We start from the raw sequence: 11682 nt of genomic DNA on the forward strand, positions 1-11682 counted from the left end.
CTAACGAAATTTTTTTCCCACATTAATTTTTGTGGGAAGTTATTTCTATTTTCTCACATCACAACATATGAGGTTAGAGGAAGAAGGGAAATTATTTTCTTTTCCTATTTGCTTGCAACTTTAAGACTCGTTATTGCCACCAATATAGGGTACTTGCCAATTTCACTCATGCTAAAGAAGCAAGCTATTGATGAATGTAAGACTAGTTAAATGTTGAAACTTGAAACTAAACCAGCAAAAATTTAACTTTGAACTGGACTTGGTGTTTGATATTGGAAATTCAACATTGCCAAACAGACTTGGAATTAACTTCTTGAATGAAATGCAACCATCATTTTATCACATTGCACTATGTGTTTGTTAGCAATGTTTCAAAAAAAGGCAAAATTTATGACTAAATTTGGCCATATCATTGATGGTTTAAAATTTCGAAGTATAATGATAAAGTAGTGGAATTTAGGGGCAAAGTGAACTTTTCAACCATGTCTTCATATATAGAAAAAATATAATTTATCCCTAACCCATAATGTAAACTAGTCAAAAAAAAAAAAAAATTCTCCTCCAACAACTTCTTGGGCAGCATCTCAGCTGGAACGGTTCTCGCTCATGCAAGGTACCCCCACATCTCAATCCATGTGCTTGCAACTTGAATTTCAACCTTTTTATACAAAGAACCTAAACCAAACAAGAATTGATATTAGTACCGACAACATGATCCAAAACAAGCAAGAACAAACTCTTCAATGAATTAGATATGCCTCCAACATATCAATCACTTAAAATAGGTATCAGAAGTCCTATCCCTCAATGTTAGGAGACAATGTTCTAACACTACAAACAACGTGATTTCATTTAAGTCTCCCTTGACCTCGGGGATCAAGAAATGACATGTAATTTGAAACACACTAGCCTGAATATATTCAAATTATTTTCAAATCTTTTGTCCTGGCTGAAAGTTAGTTGCGGACCACTAAAATTTGCCTTGACCTACAGACCAAAACTTATTTTTCTATAAAAAAATTTCTTCCTAACATCAATTTTCAACTAGTTTTATTGGGCTTTAGCTCTTTACAAGTTGGAAACTAACTTTGGGGAGTCTAGGTCATTAGGTATCTTGTAAAGCTTAAAAAGGAATGAGAAAAGAAGAAAATCCCCCCTTACCAAAGGTGGGATACCTATTCTATTACATGGATCATCGAAACAAGACCTTACAACTTGACCTTCGTGGGTCAACTTGGACTTATAATGCTTTAAGGAGTTAGCACACAATTCGTTGGGATTTTTTTCCAAAACAAATGTCCTAAACCTCTAATCAAAGGCTATGCATGATTGGCGATAGGTATTGTGGGGTCAGATTTAGGTGGACGATGCTGATGGACTCTACCTCATGGATCCGAAGTCGCCCCTTCCCCTTCATCGCTAGTATCGGTGTGTTATTTGTCAAAAACTCTTCGACGCTTAAGTTATTGAAGCAGAGGAATAATCTAATATTCTGATTAGACTTCCAATTTCCCAAAAAGATCCCCAACTCTGTGAAAAATCGTGCTACTTATAGATCCTACCTTTGAATCAGGGTTTCCCTTTCTTTCGGGAGGTGATCCCGAAAAATCCCCTGATTCTTCGGATCCTAAACGGAATGTAGATCTTCTGGATTGGATATGTTAAACTGGGGAGATCTCTAGGCTTGACGTACGCTTATTAGGATTACGAATACTTTTTGACATGGTCTGTCCTATTTAGCAAACCAGGTCTTTATTCAGTGTTATGCTTCCCTTCTAGTTAAACCAGGTGCTCTCTACCTTGTCCTGCCCTTCTGCTGGGTAGCACCATATATACTAATTTGCGCATGGTACTATTCAAACGACCTAAATACTTGTACGATCTAGATAATTGCGCGGTTATTTTCCTTTATAATTACCCCTTCTTGAGGAGAAGCGAAGTCTCGTCATCTTCTCGAGACACGCAACCCTTTCCTGATTGGCTGTCAAGATCCTCTATAAGTGCTTCTGCTCTTAATGAATCGACGCATTTAATGCAACGTCATTTCACATCTTTTTTGTCGACTAAGACGAATTGTCCTTCATTTGTATCCATCCACGTGCCCCACTAACATCAGCACTACACCCCAAACTGTGATGATTAGGTTGGATTAGGTTGTCCTCCCATTCGTACGTACTCCTTTACGTTTTCTTATAAATTGGAAACTTTGTGCTAATTTTCCCTCTTACAATGCCATTATTCTCTGTGATATTATATTTCTATGTTTACGACGTTTTCTTCCTCTTCCTCTTTCTGTTTCATTGCCATCCTTATCTCTCTCAAGTTGAGGTAATCTTCTTGTTATTTTCTTCTCTTTTCTACAAACTTGATTTCTCAATAGCTGCCAATATGACCTAACTTTGGAGAGGATTTTATATCCTTGCATCTGTATCTATTCGGGTTTGCAAAGACCCCCAAGACCTTGACGAGTGTCGTCAGGGAGAAATTATGCTCTACGCCAACCAAATTAAGATTAGCCTTAGTTTTCCTCTCTCTCTCCCTTCATAAGGGAGGTGTTAAGTAAGATAAATCGGGCCCCAGGCCAAATATTTGGTAACTTTTATCGTCTAGTAGAGATAGTAGAGAAGATAGGTATAACCCCAATGACTTTTTCTCCAAGTACAATCTGAAAGTTATCTCCCAATGCCCTGGGTATTACTGTTATCTTCCAAGAGTGTAGCAGTTGCATTAGCCCCGTCTCTCCCCAATGCTGACAAAGAGTTGTACAAGGACCCCTTGATTATCTTTGAGAACTGGGAGTTTGCCCCTAGCGCTCCTTGTGAGGGATTTAGAGTCCCTCATACCTTCTAGGGTAAGACTGGTTTTTAGATACCTAGTTGTGTCTCATTCTTCAATTTTGTCTACAACTAAATTTAACTTTGCTCTTGCTTTCTTTCTTTCTTTACAGATTCTTCTGCCTTTTTTGCAGTTGAGGCTAGGAAAGAGTAGCGCAAAACATATAACGATTGGAGGCTAGTGGCAGTGGACCTCTAAACCAGGACTGTTGTTAGGGTGGTCGAATGAGATCAAATATATCCTTCCCCTTCTATTTTGCCTCGACCACATGTACGTCGGGCCTTGTTTGATCAGGTCGAATAGATCTCGGGAATCCTTCCTTCTCCCTTTGTCTCTTTTTCTACCTTGCCTTCTCCTCCATCTACCTTAGGGTCTTCTGACACCATAAACATTGACTTCTCAGAGTTCCCTCTCTCTTTCACCCTTGCCGTAAGGGCTGCTCTTCTCTCTGACCATGGTAGAAAGTAGAAGAAGAAGAATCTAGCCCCTCGTGGCTCTACCCACACTAGATAAATAGGTCAGCTGATACTGATGCGTGAGGAACAAGATGACCCAACTTCTACCTCTACTTCTGTTTCTATTTTTTTGCTTCTACTATTGTTGTTGCAGCAGTTGCTACTTGTAGACACCCCATTTTTGCACTCGCCTGATTAATCAACTCGTTAACCCGATTACAACGGTTCCCAATGATGGATGATTATTCCAATGCTTTATTTTATTACCAGATATGTTTTAGAAATCCGGATGAGGTATCTCAAACTGACAAAACTGTAGAAATCATGCTACGCTAGGAAAATATGACCCCAGAAACATAGAAATCATCATCTTGCAGACAAAAAGAAGCTTCACGATAAAAATCACTAAAAATAACTAAATTACCAAAATACCCCTAATCTTAAAACATCCCTAGAGCCTACGTTACGCTTAGGAAAATCCATTCAAACACATAAAATAACAAATCGAAACCAAATAAACCATTTTGCCAATTTTCACAAAATTTGACAAAATTACGAAAATGCCCCTCATAAAGTTCACGACTATTTCGTACAAAAAATTTCATAAATAATACAAACCAATATTCCCATTGAATTTCTTATGAAAAATCGATTATAAAACATCTTGGAACATTGAAAAATTACTTAAAACGCAAAAAGTCCTCTCCGAGGGCAAAACGATAATTTTACAATTTTAATAATTAAAAATTCTAAAATTAATAGATAAAACATTAAATAATGTAAAGTGAAACATTAATAAAATTAATTTAAAAATTTGAATAAAAAAAATTGATTAATCAGGCTCTCAGGCAAAATTGTTGATGGTTGTCAAGATATTTATTCAAGGACCCATCCATCTGGGGGCCCAAAGAATTAAAAATATAATAAAGGGGGTTCTCCAAAAAATTAAAGTCAATCAAGTAAAACTAAAGTCAAGATCTTAAAGTCAATCAAGTAAGACTAAAGTCAAGATATTAAAATTCAACCAAGTAAGACTAAAGTCAAAATCTTAATGTCAAAACCCTAATAGAGTTATAATTAAATAATAATTCTATTTAAAGAAATCCTAACTAAATAATAACTCTTTCTAAAAGAATTATAATTAAACAATAATTCTCTCTAAAAGAATTATAATTAAACCTTAACTCTATCTAAAATGCACTTAAAAAAATTTATAAATAGGAGCCTAGAAACCCTATTTTCGTATCCAAGAATAAACCCTAAGAAAAGTAAGTCAAAAAGCTTCCCTAACCTCCCATAAACCCTAATTTTGAAGTCCAAACTCCTTACCTAACACCCATACTTCGATTTTAGCTTGAAAAACACCTAGAAGCCCTTCAAAAACATCCAAAAATTCGTAAACAAATCCGAAGAATCCAGATCTAAGAAAGAGATACCTTGCCTCGGAGATCAGAAATCAGATCCGGAGACAGAACGAAGCGAGAAGTACTGTACAAGGAGCGATTTTATCAGATATGAGGGAATAGAGTCGTTACGTTCGAAGGTAAAATTCTTTTATCTAGGTCTTTTTGTTAGCAATGTAGTTTTATTTGGGATAAGTAAAGACCGACTTTGGCCGGGTTGGTGCCTAATACCTTTCAACCCTGTAACGTGATCCCCGGACTTAGTATCTTTTGTAGATTAGTTATTTTATCCGTTTCGAGTCAATGTTCGGTTCCTAGACCGTAATAAATAGGTGGCGACTCCCAAACCTCAAAGGTCAAAAGTGGATCCATGCACCCCGCGGATCGAGGGCGCTTTCAGTGGCGACTCTACTGGGGACCATTGAGGATCAAACTTAAAAAACCCCAAGTATGGGAGCATTGCTAAAATGATCTAGATTTTTTTTTTAGTTGTTAGTTTATCTGTTTATTTATTTATTTGTTTGTTTTTTAATTTTTCTATCATCCTTTTTGTTCAATGATTGATCGTGTGTTTGGGTTATGAATATTCTACTTTTGCATGGTATTTGGAATGACCCCAAATAATATGGGATTTTGAATGAATGGTCTAGTTGAGGATGGAACAATGATTATCTGACCATGAAAATTATTTATTTATTTATTTTTATTTATTTTGTTTTACTTTTGTTTTATTTTTATTTTTTATTATCCGTCTTTTAGGAGTGTGCTTAATCTGTCGTTTGAATTTTTGTTAAAAAAATTATTTTTTATCAGTTTTTTTGGACAAGTTGTGCTGTCCATTGACATCAAGTAAAAAAAAAAACAGCAAAAAAAATATAAAGAAGAAGAAAAGTGATTTTTGAGTTGCTGTTGTGCTGTCCGTTGATAGCAAGAAAAAAAAACAGCAAGCAAAAAATAAAAAAAATAAAAACAGCAAAAAAAATATATAAAGAAGAAGAAAAGTGATTTTTGGGTTGCTGTTGTGCTGTCCGTTGACAGCAAGGAAAAAAAACAACAAAAAAAATAAAGAAAAACAAATAAAAAAAAAGAAATTTTGGGGTGCTGTTAGCAAATAGCATATACCCAGTGTTTCAAATCGATTTTAAGGATGGTGTGCCCATAACAGAAACTGGTCTTTAATTGCCAAACTCTTAAGGTGGTGTGCTGTTAGAATATTTTTTTTTTCTTTCTCTTTTATTATCTTCTTCCCAAATGGGTTTTAACAACCAAGAGGACAGCAGAGAGAACATCTCCTCACTTCTCTCTCTCTCTCTCTCTCTCTCTCTCTCTCTCTCTCTCCCTCTTTATCCTCCAACTCTTCGAAGATGGAAGTAGAAACCCTAGGAGATTATCGAATTCCTCCCTAAAAAGCAAGAAACTTCGAGCCAAGGTCGCTCTCTGTTTCTGTGATTTATTGTTTGTTTCATCTTTGGGTTTCGAATTCAGGTTTAGCAACGAAAAAGAAAAACCATATTTTTTTTCCGGGAATTTGTGTAAAACTCAGAGTACTTGCTTCTAATTCTCTGTTTTCTGGTTGATCTTCTTGGTTTGAGCATCGAAGAGAATTTCAAATTGGTTTTTTTCATTGTTTTTGGATTGTGGTTTCGGAATTGAGTTTTGTTTTTAGGTAAAAACGTCTTCTTTAAACAAAGAATTAATGTTTCTTTTACTCCAATTTCTGGAAGAGGAGAAGTTTAAAGGGACGTCCACGGGCTAAAACAAGAATCTGGTTTTTTCTTCAACATGAAATATTTCAAAGAAAAATCTCACGCAGGTGAATGGGCAATGAAGTTGAAAGTAGTATTGTATTTGGCACAAGCTTTAGAGCATTGCAATGAAGGGCGATTTGAATGGCAAGCTTTAATTTTTTAAAGATTTATCTCTCTCCCTCTCTGTGAAAAAAATAGAAATTGATGCAAAGTCGAGAGTCGAATCTCTGTCAAAAGAAGAGGAAACCCAATTTGATTATCTTTGCCATCATCTTCTCCTATTTTAGTGGGGGTTTAAGATTTCATTTTTCCATTCTCGTGGGGTCTGGTTAGACTCCTTACCTTATCTTTTGCTCTAATTTTTTTTTCTTAGACTGGATAATCATTGCTAATCAACCAGAATTCTCATTCAACACAGTGAACATGGACATTTATAAATTGTAATATAGACTAATTTAAGAAATTTAACTCCCAATGGGTTGAATTTGCTGGTGATTTAAGAATGTTTGTCAATTTTCTCAAATGTAGAAGATGGAGTGGCAATGGGATATATGTTACGTACATAAGAGATCATTGGGTTCGTTCCAGCAGTAGATAGGTAGGGATAACCAGTTTGTTACGAGTTAACATGGACTTGTGAAAGCGCCCTCGATCCGCGGGGTGCGCGGATCCGCTTTTGACTCTTGAGGTTTGGGAGTCGCCACCTAGTTATTGTGGTCTAGGAACCAAACTGACTCTAACATGGATAAAAAGAACTAATCTACCACAAAAAATCTGAATTTGGGGATCATGTTACGGGGTTGGAAGGTGTTAGGCACCAACCCCGCCCGGCCAAAGCCGGTCTCTACTAATTTTCCAAATATATCACATTGCTAAAAACCTAGATAAAAATAAAAAAATTACATACCTTTCCGATAGCAAGGATTTTGTTCCCTCAGATATGACAAAAAGAGCTCCTTATACTGTACTCCCTTGCTTCGTTCTGTCTCCGGATTTGACTTCGGATCTCCTAGATCAAGGTATCTCCTTATTTTTAGATCTGAACTCTTCAAGTTTGTTTGGATTTGGGGGTGTTTTTGGAGGGATTTTAGGTGTTTTCTAGACTAAAATTTAAAGAAGGGATGTTAGGTAAGGAGTTGGGGCTCCAAAACTAGGGTTTATGGGGGGCTAGGGGAGCTTCTAGACCTACTTCTCTTAGGGTTTATGATTTGATACGAAAATAGGGTGTGAGCACCTCTATTTATAGATGTTTTTTAGGATTGATTTGGATAGAGTTAGTGTTTAATTAGAGATCTTTTAATTAGAGTTGTGTTTTAGTTAAAATTTTTTAGGTAGAATTGTGTTTTAATTAGAATTGTTTTATGTAGAATTATTTTTAAGTTAGAACTCTATTAGATAGAGTTATTATTTAATTAGAATTCTATTATGACTTTTGGTCTTATTTGATTGACTTTTAATGTTTTGACTTTAGTCTTAATTGATTGACTTTTAATATCTTGAGTTCAGTCTTGCTTAATTGACTTTAATTTTGACTTCAGTCTCACTTAATTGACTTTAATACCTTGACTTCAGTCTTGCTTGATTTACTTTTAATTTTTGGAGAATCCCCTTCCATTATTTCTTTAATTCTTTGGACCCCCAAATGGAGGGGTCCTTAAAGAAATATCCCACGAACCCTCAACAATTTTACCCGAAAGTCCGATTGATCGATTTTTTAGGTTCAAAATTTTAAATTAATTTCATCAATGTTTCACTTTAATTATTTAATATTTTATTTATTAATTTCGAATTTTTTAATTATGAAAATTGTGAAATTACCGTTTTGCCCCCAGAGAGGACTTTTCACGTTTCAAGTCGGTTTTTAATGTTCTAGGATGTTTTAGAATCATTTTTTCGTAAGGAATTCAATGATAATGTTGGTTTGTGTTATTTATGAAAATTTTTATGTGAAATGATTGTGAACTTTATAAGGGGCATTTTCGTAATTTTGTCAAATTCTGTTAAAATTGGTGAAATAATTTATTTGGTTCCGATTTGTCATTTTATATGTTCGAATGGGTTTTCCTAAGCGTAGCGTAGGCTCTAACGTTGTTTTGAGATTAGGGGTATTTTGGTAATTTGATCAATTTTTAGTGATTTTTATCGTGAAGCTTCTTTTTGTCTGCAAGATGATGATTTCTATGTTTCTGAGGTTGTATTTTCCTAGCGTAGCGTGATTTCTAAGGTTTTATCAATTCGAGATACCTAATCCGGATTTCTGAAACATATCGGGTAACAAAATAAAGCAATGGAATACACACCCATCATTGGGAATCATTGCGATCGGGTTGACGAGTTGATTAATCAGGTGGATGCAAAAATGGGGTGTCTACAGATGCCCCTCTTTGGCAGAGGGTTGAAGCAAACTAGATAGCAAATCTATTTTGGTAGATAGTGCGATATCCGAATGCCAAAGCTAGTGATAGTTCATTTTGCAGCCTGATTTAGCAATTCGTCGGGACGTTCGGATCCTTGAGGGTAAAACTCTCCTCGAACTAAAAGGTTGTCAGGTCCTCGAGCTTGAACTCTCACTGACGATGTCAGATCCTCGAATTTTAGAAAATTCTCCCTGACTAATGCAAAAGTGCACGTGTGTGCAATGGTGTGATGCTGTGTGAAACTGAGTAAAAATGTGCCAGGTCCTAGAGATATTCTCTCACTGACAATAATGATTCAAAATTGAGATGCACTTATGTAACGAAAACAATCATAGTAAGGTTTAACAAAGGTAATTGGAGTTATAACATTGTAGGAACTTCGTTAAATCCGATTTGAAATTCTTTTTAGAGTTTGAAAAAGTTTGAGTCTCATTTATCGGACTGGATCCTATTGTAGCCAAGCTTCTCAGGCTAAGGAACTTAAACAATCCTATTAATTCAATATGATTTCAAACAAAGCTGGAGTCTCGTTTCTCAGACTCTGGCTAAGGTTTACAGGAACTTAAACAATCCTATTAAAATTGGAGTCTCGTTTCTCGGACTCAAACTAAGGTTAATAGGCACTTCAAAAAGCCTATGATTCAAAACGTCGGAGTCTCGTTTCTCGGACTCGAACTTAGGTTTATAGGCACTTCAAAAAGCCTATTTATTATTCAAAAAGTTGGAGTCTCGTTTCTCGGACTCGAACTTAGGTTTGTAGGCACTTCAAAAAGCCTATTCATTCTATGATTCAAAAAGTTGGAGTCTCGTTTCTCGGACTCGAACTTAGGTTTGTAGGCACTTCAAAAAGCCTATTCATTCTATGATTCAAAAAGTTGGAGTCTCGTTTCTCGGACTCGAATTTAGGTTTGTTGGCACTTCAAAAAGCCTATTCATTCTATGATTCAAAAAGTTGGAGTCTCGTTTCTCGGACTCGAACTTAGGTTTGTAGGCACTTCAAAAAGCCTATTAATTCTATGATTCAAAAAGTTGGAATCTCGCTTCTCATACTCGAACTTACTAAGCCTCGTTTCTCGAGCTTAGATTTATAGGAACTTAAAAAATCCTATTAATTCATTCTATGATTCAAAATCGAGCTCCAAGTTTGAAAGATTGGGCCTTTATTGACTTATCATGCATCTGGATTCGTAATTATTATTGGGCTTCGCCGGACTTTTAAACTTTTGTATGATTTTCTTTTCATCATGTGATTAAGAACAAAAACTTTGGAATTAAATGACCTTAAAAAATGCCCCTAGTTTCAAGGTTGGCTTTAATTGGGACTTGACTACGAGACTGATGGAATGGATTACGCTTGAAAAATATGGACTCTGATGTATGATAGATAGAAGAACTGACATTCTCCTAAATTTAAGACTCTTAAGATTATCATATGTGCAATAAAGAATTGATCATTTTCTTTCGAATTTCTTTTAAAAAATGCTTGAGCTGGACTTAAAAAATCTTGATAAATATTAGAATAAAAGATCTTCCTCTTCAAAGTGGTTGATGATTCTACATCTTCCTTTAGCGAACACTTGAACAAGTAAACATACTTTTGAAGATCCTACAATGTTCAAGATGACTTCTGATTTTTTCGACTTCAATATTGTCTTTGTCGGATGTGAGCTCTTGACTAAAAGACAAATATCGTGGCTTGAATGGTTCTGCAGTTTCTGCACAAGCTTCCTTCTGAATTTTTCTTCTTGACGGGACCTTTCCTCCCATTTGATGATGCCCTAATTTTTGCCTAGATCGCCTCTTTAGGTTTTCAATCTAGCGGACTTTGCTTTTCTTTTTCTGATGATGCCTTGATTTTTGCCTAGGTCGCCTTTTCAGGTTTTCAACCTAGTAGGCTTTCTTTTTTATGGTTATGCCTTAAATTTTGCCTAAGCCGCCTTTTCAGGTTTTCGACTTAGCGGGCTTCTCTTTTTTTTCTTGATGATCTTGTATAACCAACTCGACAACTTCTCAGTTCCCTGCACCTTAACCGAGTCAATTAGCCTTCAGGAGGACTTAATAGGTGGGCTTAGGATATGGTTTAGAAAGAAAAGATATAAGGCTCAACTTCCCAAAATGCCCCTAGTTTGATATTCTCTCTTTTCTATCAATTATTTTGATTTTTTTTTTCTAAATGCCCCTAGTTTGGCATTCTTTTCTTTTTATCAATTCTTTTGATTCTTTTTTCTAATGCCCTTAGTTTGGCATTCTTTTCTTTTGAACATTTCAATAGTAGATTTTTCTTTTGGATGACACTTTCCTTAAGAGAATACATTTTTCTTTTAATGATCGGGCCTGAAGTAACTTCTCAGGTTGCCTACGTACCCCAAATATTTTTTTTCTCCTTTTGGGATCAGGTCAAAACGTAGTTCATACTAAGATTCCTTCCCAAGGTTGGTCGGCGTGGTATAGAAAGAAAAGGTTATTGATTTTTTTTTTAAAAGCTGCAAGGGGCTAAAGAAGGTTATATTTTTTTTTTGGTAAGATAGGAAAATGATTCGACCAAAGGAGGCCTCCTTTTGTGAATGCTGCTTAACTTGGTCAAAGTTTCAGGAATTCGATATCTGGATTACTCTGTCAACTAAGATTTTCTTTTGGAGAATGAATATTCTTCAGTCTTCTTCTATGGTTGAGTGAGACTGAGTTCTTTGTATTTGACATTGACACGTTCAACTATTTCCAAACTTCAAAAGAAATCTCATATTCTTTTGTGAATGAGAACTTTCTTCACTTGAGTGAAAAACATGGTAGATCCACTTGTAAGTCTTAGCATCTTTGTTGATGC

This window comes from Akebia trifoliata, chromosome 14 (genome assembly GCF_017979445.1).
Source record: "Akebia trifoliata isolate Shusen 1 chromosome 14, ASM1797944v1, whole genome shotgun sequence".
NCBI lineage: Eukaryota > Viridiplantae > Streptophyta > Magnoliopsida > Ranunculales > Lardizabalaceae > Akebia > Akebia trifoliata.